This window comes from Prionailurus viverrinus, chromosome F1 (genome assembly GCF_022837055.1).
Source record: "Prionailurus viverrinus isolate Anna chromosome F1, UM_Priviv_1.0, whole genome shotgun sequence".
In the NCBI taxonomy this organism is placed as follows: domain Eukaryota; kingdom Metazoa; phylum Chordata; class Mammalia; order Carnivora; family Felidae; genus Prionailurus; species Prionailurus viverrinus.
The window spans coordinates 22,303,288-22,318,158 of record NC_062577.1 but is presented as its reverse complement, the minus strand read 5'-3'; the positions used below and the strand labels follow the sequence as shown (position 1 = coordinate 22,318,158).

The 14,871-nt window shown below is 41.8% G+C and overlaps 1 protein-coding gene across 2 annotated transcripts in view; it reads right to left on the bottom strand.

The window, feature by feature from the left end:
- The window catches only part of NMNAT2 (nicotinamide nucleotide adenylyltransferase 2), a 160,629-nt gene extending 146,276 nt beyond the window's left edge, over nucleotides 1-14,353 (bottom strand). For both annotated transcript variants that reach the window (XM_047841201.1, XM_047841203.1), the window contains exon 1: nucleotides 14,311-14,353. The gene's annotated coding sequence lies outside the window, so the exon portion shown is untranslated. The remainder of the gene's footprint in view (nucleotides 1-14,310) is intronic.
- Between the last annotated feature and the right edge of the window lie 518 nt (nucleotides 14,354-14,871).

Sequence of the window (14,871 nt, the reverse complement as noted above, 5' to 3'; positions counted from 1 at the left end):
AAAGAGTCCATCAGCTTCAGCCCTGGGGCACACCAAATTAATAGTAGCTAACATCCCTTGAGTATTGCTAAGAAGCCCAGGCACCATAAGCTGGTTACAGATGTTAATTCATTTGACACTCAAAGTAACTCTGATTGTGAGTTCATATAAGTCTAAGAAGTTCATGTAATTTACCCCATTTTAAAGATGAGCATAAGGGAGAACAGAGAAATGAAACAACTCTTCCAAGTTCAGACAACAAGTATGTATGCAGCCAGATTCCAACTCTAGTAGTTTTTGATTGAAGGCCCTGCTCTTGATCCAATGCTACTATCTCATCGTGTTTCACTGCTACCCTATACTAACCACATTCCTAAAAATGAGAATAATGATACCAAGCCACCGAGATTTGAGGATTCCTGGTAATGGATGTAGACTACGTAGCATATAGTAGATGATCAATAAGTGATACCTATTTAATAAATGAGAGAGTGGGACTTCTTAGCAGAGATTTGAAGAACAGATTGAGAAGTGCTCTACCACGTCTTTAGGTTTTCCCTTCTTTATCCAGGAGAAATGAAAAAGTAGACAACAAAATTCTGTGTTAGCCTGCTGGAATGACTAGACACTCAATGCTACAAGTTGATTTTATTAATTTTATTTTTTTAATTTCATGCTTTTTTTTTAAAGTTCATTTATTTATTTTTGGAAGAGAGAGAGAGCATGAGCAGGGGAGGGGCACAGAGAGAGGGAGAGAGAATCCCAGGCAGGCTCTGCAGTGTCAGCATGGAGCCCAATGTGGGCCTTGAACTCATGAACTGTAAGATCATAACCTGAACCCAAACCAAGAGTCAGATGCTTAATCAACCGAGCCACCCAGGTGCCCCTACAGGTTAATTTTAGTAAAAAGAAAGAAAACATATCCAACTCAGAATCTCCACACATAATAGTGGTCAGTAAATATTTACTGATGAATTAAGATAAAAAAATCTTTTCACCAGCCCAGTGCCCAGAGAGTAACAATGAAACAGGAGTGTGTCAATACAATGCAATAAATGTTTTCAATTTTGTAGGTTATGTCTTAAGTACTAGTTTAAATGCTATAGATTAGTTTAAATGCTATCGATTAGATTAATTGGTTATGATTTTTTTAAACATTTATTATTGAGAGAGAGACATAGAGCATGAGCAGGGGAGGGGTACAGAGAGGGGGAGACACAGAATCTGAAGTAGGCTCCAGGCTCTGAGCTGTCAGCACAGAGCCCGATGCTAGGCCTAAACTCACAAACTGCGAGATCATGACCTGAGCTGAAGTTGGTCGCTTAACCAACTGAGCCACCCAGGCGCCCCTAATTGGTTGTGATTCTAATTGTCTCTTGTCATTTTCCTTATGCTTATATCTAATTTCTGCATCCCCAAAGAAAGCTCTGGAATTGGAATACAAAAACATGGATAGGGGTACCTGGGTGGCTCCATCAGTACAACATGAGACCCTTGATCTCAGGGTAGTGAGTTCAAGCCCCAGGTTGGGCATGGAGTCTACTTAAAAATAAATAAATAAGTAAAAATTTAAAAATAAAAAAATAAATTAAAACATGGAGAGCAAATCCTGGTCCTGCCATTTGTTAATTGTTTGGCTTTGGGCGAGTCATTTATTGCTGACTTTATTTTGTCAACTGGAAATACTATAAAACATGCCATGTGTACTTTACAGGGGTGCAATATGGATCAAATAACACCATGTGTGACTTACTGACTTTTTAAAAAGCATACTGTCATCTTTAGGTCATACTCTATAGTTGTTCCATACAAAACACCAATCGTTTTTCAGTGTTTAGTTGTTTCTATGGGTGGCTTTGTCAAGGAGGTTTCTGAAAGTTCTGATCACAGGGGGTAATAGCTTTGGAAATGTGCCAATAGTGTATATATTAACCAATAAAAACAAATAGCCAAAAACATACTAACAATGAATTTATTTTCAGGGAAGATTCCAAGGCTGGTTTATAAGATATAGAAATGGGAATGTCAACTCTTGCATAATACATGTACCTTAATATATATAGTGATCTATTCTCAGGAGTGCTTATTTTAACTTAGGTAATATAATTTGGTCCAATATTTCAACTTTCCAACAGCTGGGTAATTGTTTTAGGCTGAAAAGGAACCAGAATCATTCTCCTACAACCTAAATCTTGCAATCTGCTATAGCCAGTTCAGTTTCCAAATAGGTCAAGATAGACATTCCAATCCAGAACTCTCCTTGCTGAAAATATCTGTTCTGATGGGTAGGCATAAGTGTGTATTGGGTCTGATTTGAAATGTACACATGTAAAGTTTAGCAAAGTGGGTATGCATGCTCCCTTCTCTCCCTATTCACCTAGTCCAGACTAATCATCCATTTACATCACATTCCATGTTTATGAATGGTTCCAAGGTAGTATTAGGGGTCATCCTTTATAGGAAGAGCAAAAAGGCACACACGTAGATGTGACTTCTGCTTTTTTTTTTAAAGTTTTTATTTTATTATTTATTTTTGAGAAAGAGAGAGTGTGAGCAAGGGAAGGTCAGGGAGAGAGGGAGAATCCCAAGCAGGCTCCGTGCTGCCAGCATAAAGCCCGATGTGGGGCTTGAACTCATGAAACTGTGAGATCATGACCTGAGCCAAAATCAAGAGTCAGACGCTCAACCTACTGAGCCACCCAGGCACTCCTAGATGTGAATTCTTTAGTTCTTGACATAAAGTCAGAGAGTGAATATCTTATATTTTCCCTGTAAAAGTATTGTTCTGAGAGAACCATGACTCTTTGGGATGCTCTACATTCCTCTGCGTTTGTATAATTCTCTCTCCTTTATTTTCTCCACTTTTCTTCAAGATAAATGTCTTCAGGGATACAGCTAAAATGGCTGTCATTACCCTCCCCATCTTCTCCGCAAGCATTTTTACATCTGTGAGATGAAAAATTCCCCTAGATCAAAATTCTCCTTCCTCTAGCTCTAAATCCCCAAAACCCCACTCAGACTTATAATTCTCTAATCATTCAAATCATATTTCACAAATGAAAAATGTTTCCAAAATTAAAAAAAAATTTTTTAACGTTTATTCATTTTTGAGAGAGAGATAGAGACAGAGTGCAAACAGGGGAGGGGCAGAGAGAGGAGACACAGAATCTGAAGCAGGTTCCAGGCTCCAAGCTGTCAGTACAGAGCCTGATGTGGGGCTCGAACTCACGGAGCACGAGATCAGAGCCGAAGTCGGATGCTTAACCTACTGAGCCACCCAGGTGCCCCAAATTTTCCCAAATTTAAAGCCTGGTTGTCAATTACAAACATGGCCATTCTGCTGGTGCCACAGGCAAAAGGGAAAAAGTACACAGGTTTTTATAACCAATAAGCATTGTATATCATTAAAGATAAATTTCCTCAGCTAGCTCAGATATTTGCTAATTTATTCACCATGGCTTCTTTCAGATGGCGGGGAGAGGAGAGTATAAATCACTATTTTCATCCTGAGACTGAGAATCTCACAACTTTTAAAGTTTTCCCAAGAGCAGAAGTGGGAGATAGAAAAAATCAGTTGTAGCAGACTTAGAAGTATAATTACAAAGTCTAGTATTCCCTGAAATGACATCTGAGAATATCTCTGCCTCTCCTTTATGCCGCCCAAATGGAAAACATTTGGCTCAAGGGAGTGCTAAATAAAAGATAGGCAACTTAAACTACAAAATATGCTTTCCCATGATGTCACTACCTCAAAATTTGGTTAAGTCAGATCTAACCTAGAATTTCAATCCCATGATCCCCCAAACCTATGAGATCTAGAAAACAACAGTGGCACAGCTGAGCTATTCTCACAACTTGCCAGCACTAATTAAACTGATTTCAGAAGAATAGAGACATAAGAAAAATTTGTACCACTTGGACCTGTTAGTTTGAATCTTCACCACCTGTATTCCTTTTGTTGGTGAAGTTGAGGAGGCTCAAGGTTGGTCTGGTACATTTTTAGATTTTATAAATTGCTTGCTTTTCTCAGGACTATTTCAGAAATCCATAACAGAAACCCTATTTAAACTAGCTTAAGACAAAGAGATTTTATTGATCTATGTGAGTAGGAAATTACTTTACAGTTGTTTATGAGATGGTCAGCCAAGTAGGGTATTAGAGGAGACACAGGGGCTGCCTGGGTGGCTTAGTCTGTTGAGCATCTGACTTTGACTCAGGTCATGATCTTGTGGTCCGCAAGTTCGAGCCCTGCATCGGGCTCTGTGCTGACAGGTCAGAGCCTGGAGCCTGCTTCAGATTATGTGTCTCCCTCTCTCTCTGCCCCTTTCCCTGCTTGCACTCTGTCTCTGTCTCTCTCTCAAAAATAAACAAATGTTAAAAAAACAGTGTTAATAAATAAATAAGAGGAGACACAGGAGAGGCCCAGGAAAACAAGGTTTAATATTCTCACAGGTTCTAGAGATAAGAGACAGAGACTTGTCATGCAAGGGCCACAGGGAAAAACACCAGGATAGTCAGGAGGTGGAAGAGAGGAATGAGGTGAAAGCTTAGGCCATGGACCTTTACTTCCATAGAAAAGGCAAAGCAGAGCAGAGTAAGCAGTTCAGGATAGGCTAATTTGAATAATTTGGGAGGGCTTTGGGCTGCAGGGGTGGTACCTAGTTGCCTGGTGCCTGGCCCTAGGATGATAAAGACAGAGAATCTTGCCTCCTGGAGTTCATGAGCCAGGTAGAGAAGGTCTGGCTCCGGAGTAGTTTGCATATCAAAGTTTGCAAAGTAGTTTGCATATACTCTTTGTTGGGCCCTTTTCTATCTCTAAGAATTGACTACCTCTGGGACAGACAGCCTCTCCCCAGAAAGAGAAGAGTTGTTGTTATTTTTGTTGTTGTTTAAAGATACCAAAACATCACAATATATCATAGATATAACAAAAACCTAAAGGGTAGATATAGCTGTAGGCAAAGCTGTATTCAGTAGTTCAAATAATATCATCAAGACCCCATTTCTGTCTCTTACCATCTCTCAATCTACTTTCCTTTGTGATTGCTTTATTTTCAGATGGGTGCTCTCCCCATCAAAGCAAGGTAGCTGCTGGCAGCCTCAAATTACATTGTGTTTTTTTTTTAAGTTTATTTAATTATGTTTAGAGAGACAGAGACAGACTGAGTGAGGGGTAGAGAGTGCGGGAGAGAGAGAATTTGTGGGGTTCAAACTCACGAAACTGTGAGATCATGACCTGAGCCCAAACCAAGAGTTGGACCTTTAACCAATTGAGCCACCCAGGCACCCCATCAAGACATTGTCTTACAGATCATAATCACCTTGAAAGAGGGCACATCCTTCCCAGGAATGCCAGTAAACTCTTAAGGAAGACTCTCATTATCCTGCATTCGTCTTGTGCCCATCCCTGATCAATTACTGTGATTAAAAAGAGAAGTATTCTAATTGGCCAAACGTGGGTCATTTACCCATACTGGGCTTGGAAAGGGAAGGAAAACAGGAAGGAGGCCAACTCTATCCACACTACTTGGCTGGGCAGGATTGTTATAGAGCACAGTAGACAAACTTGGCAAAATTATGCCCCCAACATTGCTATAAGAAGAAAATATATATTATAGATATCAAGTTCAACAATCTGATTAAAGCCAGGAACGTCTTGTTAATATTTAGAACTCCAATTTCTTGTAGAGGGTAGGCTGAGATTTTTTTATTCCTATTCTGAGTTACATGTTTTTAAGAAATAGACTGGCCCAAATAAATCCCAACAGGTGATGGTAATGCCTGCAACTACACGATCTGTGCACTTTTGTTTTCCCTCTTTCCACAGGCTCTCTTTTAGGTCATCACAGTGTTGTGTGCTCCATAAAGCGTAAAGTCACTCCTTTGAGCAGATTATCTTCAGATGGAAGTAGGCATCCATGCCCAAAGCCCTGTATGTACACTCCTGAACTTTTTGGCCCTAGAAAGTCAGAAATGACATTTCTCAGGCTCCTTTGCAACTAGATTTCTGGATACTAATTAAATCTACCAGGGCAATGCCCTTGTCTGAGGTTTGGAAGGCAGAAGTGAGGCTAAGGCCATCTTGCTACTGCTCTTGCTGCTAAGCAACACTGTTGACATCTGAAGCCGGAACCCGTATTCCAGTAGTCCCCAGATCTTTGTCACTGAAGTCGTGGGCGTGGAGAGGTGGTTTGGCAGCTGACCTCTGGACTACAGCTGTTGTGATGTGCCCTTACAATCTAGACCCCAGTGGGAGCCCCTAACTTCCTTTTGTTTAGCTCTTCCAGTGAATTTCATAAGCCCTTAATTCCTTGTTTTTAATCCCTTTCTGCTTAAAATACCTACAATTGTTTCTGTTTCCTGAGTTGAAATCTGACACACCCCCTTAAATGCTGTATCTAGCTGTACCCTCTTTTTGTGCGGGCAAGAGAAAATTATATGTAAATGCAGTTATTTGGGAAATGTAAATACGCAATGAAAAAGAAACTGATTGACAGGAGTTAGAATAATGGGTGAAAGAATTATAGGTTTTGTGCATGCGTGTTTCATGAGCAGGGGAAGGGAGAATGTGGGAAGGATGAATCAAGCAGAATGATGGGTAATGACTGGGAAAAGAGAAAGATGCACAGGGGACCCCAGGGTTCTACAAGGGAATGAGCACAGTTGTGATTAATACATTTTTTATTATTAAGAACTTGACCCAAAAATTACTTACATGTGTGGAACCATTTAGCATACACAGTGATTTCACATGTTATTCTATTGGATCCTTACAAGGAATGATTCTGTGAGCTAAGCATTTGCAGGCCCTTTTCTGAATTTTTCATATGAGGAAAGAAAACAAGGTTCAGGAAGTTTAAGTGCCTTCCTCAAGGTTGTAACCAGTAAGTGTCCAGGTCAGAACCTCCAGGCTGCTGGCTACAGAAATTAGTTTAGCTTAAGAATGAGGGAGATTTGGGGCACCTGGGTGGCTCAGTCGGTTAAACATCTGACTTGGGCTCAGGTCATGATCTCATGGTTTATGGGTTTAAGCCCTGTGTCAGGCTCTATGCAAACAACACAGAGCCTACTTGGAATTCTCTTGCTCTCTCTCTCTCTCTTTCTCTCTCTCTCTGCCTCTCCCCAACTCACTCACACACTCTCTCTCTCTCAAAATAAATAAATAAACTTAGGGGGCACCTGGTGGCTCAGTCAGTTGGGTGTCTGACTTCGGCTCAGGTCATGACCTCACAGTCTGAGAGTTTGAGCCCCGCATCGAGCTCCATGCTGACAGCTCAGAGCCTGGAGTCTGCTCCCTCTCCCTCTACCCCTCCCCCACTCACACTCTGTCTCTCTCCCTCTCAAAAATAAATAAACATTAAAAAAATTGTTTTAATTAAAAAAACTTTAAAAAAAGAATGAGGGGGATTTGAGGATTTCAGGCCGAGGAGAATAGACACGCTATTTTTAAATCTGAACACAAAGGCTATAGAGCCTAGTCATAAAAATTCTTGCCTTTCTCGAGATTAGAGGGTGCCTCTTTCTTGTTTCTCAGCCACAGTCTTCTGAGCGGTGGAGTGTGTGCAGCCTGGCAGTGGGACCGAGGAGCAGAGTGGATTCAGTCTCTATACTGGGTAAATCTGGCATTCTGTGGATAGTCTTGGCTTGATGCTCCCATATTGTAGTAAAGTTATTCTTGCACTTAAAAGTCTGGCTGAGTTGTTATGACTCATGGAAAAAGGCACTGGGGTGAAGTGAGAGACTAAGTTTTGGATCTAAAGGTAACATTTAAGACAGAACACCCTTTGAGCGCTCCTGTCGTGACTTATGGTGACTGGGACACAGAGGGCCCCTGATGTTTGTGTCCACCTCTGCTGTAACACTTACTATCACATGGGTCAATCCTACTTTAAGGTGCAGATAAGCAAGGGGTCTTGCTTGGGAGATAGAGCTATCTCCACCAGGGCAGTGTGATTCTCAAACAGCTGTTCAGAAATGGCAGGGGAGAGGGAAGGATGAATAAGCTGTCATCCAGAGGAACCAAAAGGAGCTTGCTCCATGATTTATTTCTTCTGCCTGGAGGACACTTTATTATCTGGTGAAAGGAAGATAGTTCTCTGTCCCTGGGATGACTGGCACCCGATAAACATGGATGTGTCTGGCCCTGACTTTGGAATTGTGGGGAAGAGGAAACACTGTCTTAGGGGGACTATAGAGCTTCCCCCACTTTGGCCAGATCTAGTGGCATTTGCCCTAGACTAGCCCCTGTCTCAGTAAATGCAAGCAATAGTCTCTTTAGGGTTAGCAGGGCCTCCAGCTGCCCTGGGAAAAGAGAAAATGAAAGGAAGGGAGGATCTCACCTCACTTGCAATTGTCTGTCAGAGAGGAGGATCTAAAGGGGACTCAAAGAGGGGTACCTAGGTGGCTCAGTCTGTCAAGCATCTGACTCTTGATCTCAGCCCAGGCCATGATCTCACTGTTCGTGGGATGGAGCTCTGTGTCGGGCTTTGGTCTGATAGTGCAGAGCCTGCTGGGGATTCTCTCCCTCTCTCTCTGCCCCTCTTCCTCCTCCACGCAGACTTTCTCTTTCTCAAAAATAAATATACATTGAAAAATAAAGGGGACTCAGGGAAGGAGAGGAGAGTATGGGAAGTGAGAGCTACTCTACACGGATATGTGTGTGTGGAAATTTCTTAAATTTCAGTAGATGCACTCTAGAGAGAAAAGCACACAGGACACTATAGGACATTGCAAGTCTGGGGACACCTGGGTGGCTCAGTGGGTTGGACGACCGACTTCGGCTCAGGTCATGATCTCACAGTCTGTGAGTTCAAGCCCCGCATTGGGCTCTTGCTGACAGCTCAGAGCCTGGAGCCAGCTTCAGATTCTATGTCTCCCTCTCTTTCTGCCCCTCCCCCACTCTGTCTCTCTCTCTCAAAAATAAAAACATTAAAAAAAAAAGAACATTGGAAGTCCATAAAAAATACACTCTGTCTCCCCCCTCAGCTTTATTGAGATATAATTAACAAATAAAACTGTATATTTAAGGTGTACAGCATGATTTGATATTTGTATGCATTGTAAAATGATTACCACAACCAAGTTAATGAACACATCCAACTCACCCTCAGTTTTTTTTTAATTTAATTTTTTTTAATTTTGCATCCAAATTAGTTAGCATATAGTGCAACAATGATTTCAGGAATAGATTCCTTAATGCCCCTTACCCATTTAGCCCACCCCCCCTCCCACAACCCCTCCAGTAACTCTGTTTCTTTTTGATATTTAAGAGTCTCTTTTGTTTTGTCCTCTCCCTGTTTTTATACTAGTTTTGCTTCCCTTCCCTTACATTCATTTGTTCTGTCTTAAAGTCCTCATGAGTAAAGTCATATGATATTTGTCTTTTCCTGATTAATTTTGCTTAGCATAATACCCTCTAGTTTCATCCACATAGTTGCAAATGCCAAGATTTCATTCTTTTTGATTGCCAAGTAATACTCTATTGTATATATATATATATATACCACATCTTCTTTATCCATTCATCCATCGATGGACATTTGGGCTCTTTCCATACTTTGGCTATTGTGGATAGTGCTGCTATAAACGTTGGAGTGCATGTGTCCCTTCGAAACAGCACACCTGTATCCCTTGGATAAATACCTAGTAGGGCAATTGCTGGGTCGTAGGGTAGTTCTATTTTTAATTTCTTGAGGAACCTCCATACTGTTTTCCAGAGTGGCTGCACCAGCTTGCATTCCCACCAACAATGCAAAAGAGATCCTCTCTCTCCACATCCTGGCCAACATCTGTCGTTGCCTGAGTTGTTCATGTTAGCCTTCTGACAGGTGTGAGGTGGTATCTCATTGTGGTTTTGATTTGTATTTCCTTGATGAAGAGTGATGTTGAACATTTTGTCATGTGTCAGTTGGTCATCTGGATGTCTTCTTTGGAGAAGTGTCTATTCATGGCTTTTGCCCATTTCTTCACTGGATTGTTTGTGTTTTGGGTGTTGAGTTTAATAAGTTCTTTATAGATTTTGGATACTAACCCTTTATCTGATATGTATTTGCAAATATCTTCTCCCATTCCATTGGTTGCCTTTTAGTTTGGCTGATTGTTTCCTTTGCTGTGCAGAAGATGTTATTTTGATGAGGTCCCAATGGTTCATTTGTGCTTTTGTTTCCCTTGCCTCTGGAGACAGGTTGAATAAGAAGTTGTTGTGGCCAAGATCAAAGAGGTTTTTGCCTGCTTTCTCCTTGAGGATTTTTAGGTTGTGTATCTGAGATCTTCCTTCTTTAGGAAGGCCTGGATTGCTATATCTTTCCTCTTATGACCATCTTTCCTGCATCCCAGAGGTTTTGGGTTGTGGTGTTATCATTTTCATTGGCTTCCATGAACTTTTTTTTTTTTTTTTTTTAATTTTTTTTTCAACGTTTATTTATTTTTGGGACAGAGAGAGACAGAGCATGAACGGGGGAGGGTCAGAGAGAGAGGGAGACACAGAATCGGAAACAGGCTCCAGGCTCTGAGCCATCAGCCCAGAGCCCGACGCGGGGCTCGAACTCAGGGACCGCGAGATCGTGACCTGGCTGAAGTCGGACGCTTAACCGACTGCGCCACCCAGGCGCCCCGGCTTCCATGAACTTTTTAATTTCCTCTTTAACTTCTTGGTTAGCCCATTCTTTCTTTCTTTCTTTCTTTCTTTTTTTTTTTTTTGCCCATTCATTCTTAAGTAGGATGTTCTTAGTCTTCAAGTATTTGTTACCTTTCCACATTTTTTCTTGTGGTTGATTTCGAGTTTCATAGCATTGTGGTCTGAAAATATGCACGGTATGATCTCAATCTTTTCATACTTGTTGAGGGCTGATTTGTGCCCCAGTATGTGGTCTGTTCTGGAGAGCATTTCATGTGCACTGGAGAAGAATGTGTATTAGGATGAAATGTTCTGAATATATCTGTTAAGTCCATCTGGTCCAGTGTGTCATTCAAAGCCATTGTTTCCTTGTGGATTTTTTGATTAGATGATCTGTCCATTGAAGTTCCCTACTATTATGGTATTACTATCAATGAGTTTCTTTATGTTTGTGACTAATTGATTTATATATTTGGGTGCCTTCACATTTGGCTCATAAATGTTTACAATTGTTAGGTCTTCTTGGTGGATAGACCCCTTGATTATGATATAATGCCCTTCTTCATCTATTGATACAGTCTTTATTTAAAGTCTAGATTGTCTTATATAAGTATGGCTACTCTGGCTTTCTTTTGTTGACCATTAAGATCATAGATGGTTCTCCATCCCCTTATTTTCAATGTGAAGGTGTCTTTAGGTCTAAAGTGGGTCTCTTGTAAACAGCATATAGATGGATCTTGTTTTCTTATCCATTCTGTTACCCTATGTCTTTTTATTGGAGCAGTTAGTCCATTGACGTTTAGAGTGAGTACTGAAAGATATGAATTTATTGCCATTATGTTGCTTGTAGAGTTGGGGTTTCTGGTGGTGTTCTCTGGTCCTTTCTCGTCTTTGTTGCTTTTGGTCTTTATTTATTTGTTTTTTTTCTTTTCTCCCCTCAGAGAGCCCCCTTAAAATTTCTTAAAGGGCTGCTTAAGCGTCCGACTTTGGCTCAGGTCATGATCTCGCGGTTTGTGAGTTCGAGCCCCACGTCCGGCTCTGTGCTGACAGCTCGGAGCCTGGAACCTGCTTTGGATTCTGTGTCTCCCTCTCTCTCTGCCCCTCCCCTGCTCATGCTCTCTCTCTCTCAATAATAAATAAACATTAAAAAAAACTTTTTTTTAAAAAAAATTTCTTGCAGGGCTGGTTTAGTGGTCACAAACTCCTTTAATTTTTGTTTGTCTGGGAAACTTTTTATCTCTCCTTTTATCTTACATGACAGCCTAGCTGGATAAAGAATTCTTGGCTGCATATTTTTCTGATTCAGCACATTGAACATATCCTGCCACTCTTTTCTGGCCTGCCAAGTTTCTGTAGATAGGTCTGCTGCACACATGATCTGTCTTCCCTTGTAGGTTAAGGACTTTTTTTCCCTTGCTGCTTTTATGATTCTCTCCTTGCCTGAGTATTTTGTGAATTTGAGTATGATATGCCTTGTTGATGGTCGATTTTTGTTGAATCTAATGGGAGTCCTCTGTGCTTCCTGAATTTTGATGTCTGTGTCTTTCCCCAGGTTAGGAAAGTTTTCTGCTATGATTTGCTCAAATAACCCTTCTACCTCTATTTCTCTCCCTTCTTCATCTGGGACCCCTATGATTCTGATGTTGTTCCTTTTTAATGAGTCACTGATTTCTGTAATTCTTAAATCGTGTTCTTTTGCCTTAATTTCCTTCTTTTTTTCTGTTTCGTTACTGTCCATAAGTTTGTCATCTATATCACTGATTCTCTGTTCTGCATCATCCATCCATGCCGCCGTAGCCTCCATTCAAGATTGCAACTCAGTTATAGCAATTTTTATTTCATATTGACTAGCTTTTACTTCTTTTATCTTTGCAGAAAGGGATTCTAATCTATTTTCGACTCCAGCTAGTATTCTTATTATCATGATTCTAAATTCTGGTTCAGACATCTTGCTTGTATGTGTGTTGGTTAAGTCCCTGGCTGTCGGTTCTTCCTGCTCTTTCTTTTGGGGTGAATTCCTTTGTTTTGTCATTTTGAAGGGAGAAACGGAGTTAATGAGGTAAAACAAAATTTGAAAAAAACACACACACACAAAATTGAATAAATGATGCTAGATCCTAGGTGTGTTTTGGTCTGGGTGTTGAAAGGGGCTTGATAGATTAGAGAGAAAAGGAGAAAGAAAAAAAAAGGAAATCATTTGAAAATTTGAAAAAATGAATACACTGAAGTAGACTAAAATGAAATGATGGAAGTAAAATAGAATTTGAGGGTGCCTGGATGGCGCAGTCGGTTAAGCGTCCGACTTCAGCCAGGTCACGATCTCGCGGTCCGTGAGTTCGAGCCCCGCGTCAGGCTCTGGGCTGATGGCTCAGAGCCTGGAGCCTGTTTCCGATTCTGTGTCTCCCTCTCTCTCTCTGCCCCTCCCCCGTTCATGCTCTGTCTCTCTCTGTCCCAAAAATAAATAAACATTGAAAAAAAAATTTACACAAAAGTAAAAAATATAGTAGAAAAAATAAAAATATTTTCAATAAAAATGGAAAATAAAAATGAATTTTTCTCTTTCTGTATTGAAGAAAAGGAAACAAAAAAAAGAAAAAAAGAAAAAAGAAAGAAAGAAAATTGAATAGATGGACCATTGAACAGACTTAAATATGATTGAAATTACTTCATTTTCCCCTAGAAGTCAAACTATGAAGAGCTTTACAGCCCATAAACTAAGCAGGTGGTGAGACTTGTGTTCTTGATGAGTGAGGTTGGCCCAGTTGGGTGGGGCTTAGTGTAATGACTCCGTTCTCCACTAGATGGCGCTTGTAGGTGCGTATCCGCATGCGCAGTAGTGATGAAAATGGCGTCGCCCTGCTAGCCAGTGTCTAGTATGAGAATTCTGTTCTCCCTGATCAGCATTCGCTCACCCGTCCTTTGTCTTTGGCTTCCATCCACCCCCAGCTCCTACACAGTCCGTGATCAATTGCCAGGCAGCACCACCCTCCCCAGTCTTGTCTCAGATGCGGCTATTTTTCCCGTCCCCTTACTTCTGAGGGACTGCAGCTTTGACCCGTTCTGCCCTTCCGCAGGAGGTTCTCACCGAGCAATGGCTGGGTGCCAGCCTCACCCAGGAATGTTTGTGGGACCATGCTGCTGTCAATGGCCAGAGACCGTGACCGGGTGCCAGCCCGCCCCAGAAGAAGTTTGTGAGATAGTATAGCAGCAGCGTTTCAGGGATTATGGCAAATCACAACACACATCTGGCACCAGGTTTCACCCTTAACGATGTTGTTCCAGCACCAGCGAATGTGGTTGTTCTCCCAGGTCCGCTGGGGCCTTGCCTTTGGGGGACCCACACAGCCAGGTGTCCTGCCAGCAGGGGAACCGCCTCTCCCCTTGTGGCCGGAAGAACCCCGGACTCCACTCTGCTGCTGGGGATTCGTTCTTCTCACCAGAGCACCGCCAGGTATGGAGCTGCGGAGTTTCAGACTCTGTGCTCCCCCTGTTTACTGTCTTAATGGAATGTAAACCCTCTCCTTTCTCTTTTCTCCCTTTTTAGTTCACTCCCTGCGGCTGTTTCCACTTTGCCACTTTCTCTCCAGCTGCTTTTGGCGGGGGTGCTTTTCCCGTATTCCCCGCCCCCACCCGTCTCCGTCCTCTCCCCACACAAAAGCGGCTCCCTGCCCTCCGCGGCTTTTCCCTCCCCCAGTTCACTGCTCTGCGCCGCGTACCTGCTGAATTCTGTGGTTCAGGTTGTGCAGGTTGTTGTGTTAATCCTCAGTTTTCTAGGTGTGCAGGATGGTTTAGTGTTGGTCTGGCTGTATTTCATGGACTCGAGGCACACAAAAGGCGTCCATGCTGTTCTGCCATCTTGGCTCCTCCCCTCCAATTCACTCTCAGTTTTAATGCTGACAGATGGCCATGTAGATATTTGAAATGAAGCCGGAAAGAAGCACTGAGAGGTCCCAAGCTCTGGAAGGGCTGAGATTTCATTTTGTAAAGGTGGGGAGGGTGCATTATATGACTCACCTTTATAGTTGCTTGTGATTAATGTTGTCTTCTTGAACTGCCCTTGTGCACACATCCATTGGCCTGCATAGACTACAAATTTTTCTCCTGCCATCCCTCTGAATGAGAGCCCTTCTCACTCTCCATACTATTGAAAGAATTGTATTTTTAAGTGAAGGGATGAAAGGAAATTGTCAGGTGAGCTTAAAAGTCATGTGTTCTGACTTTTTATTAAAAGCCTGTGTGTTGGCAAGGATTGTTATTACAATTTTCCAAATGAGAAA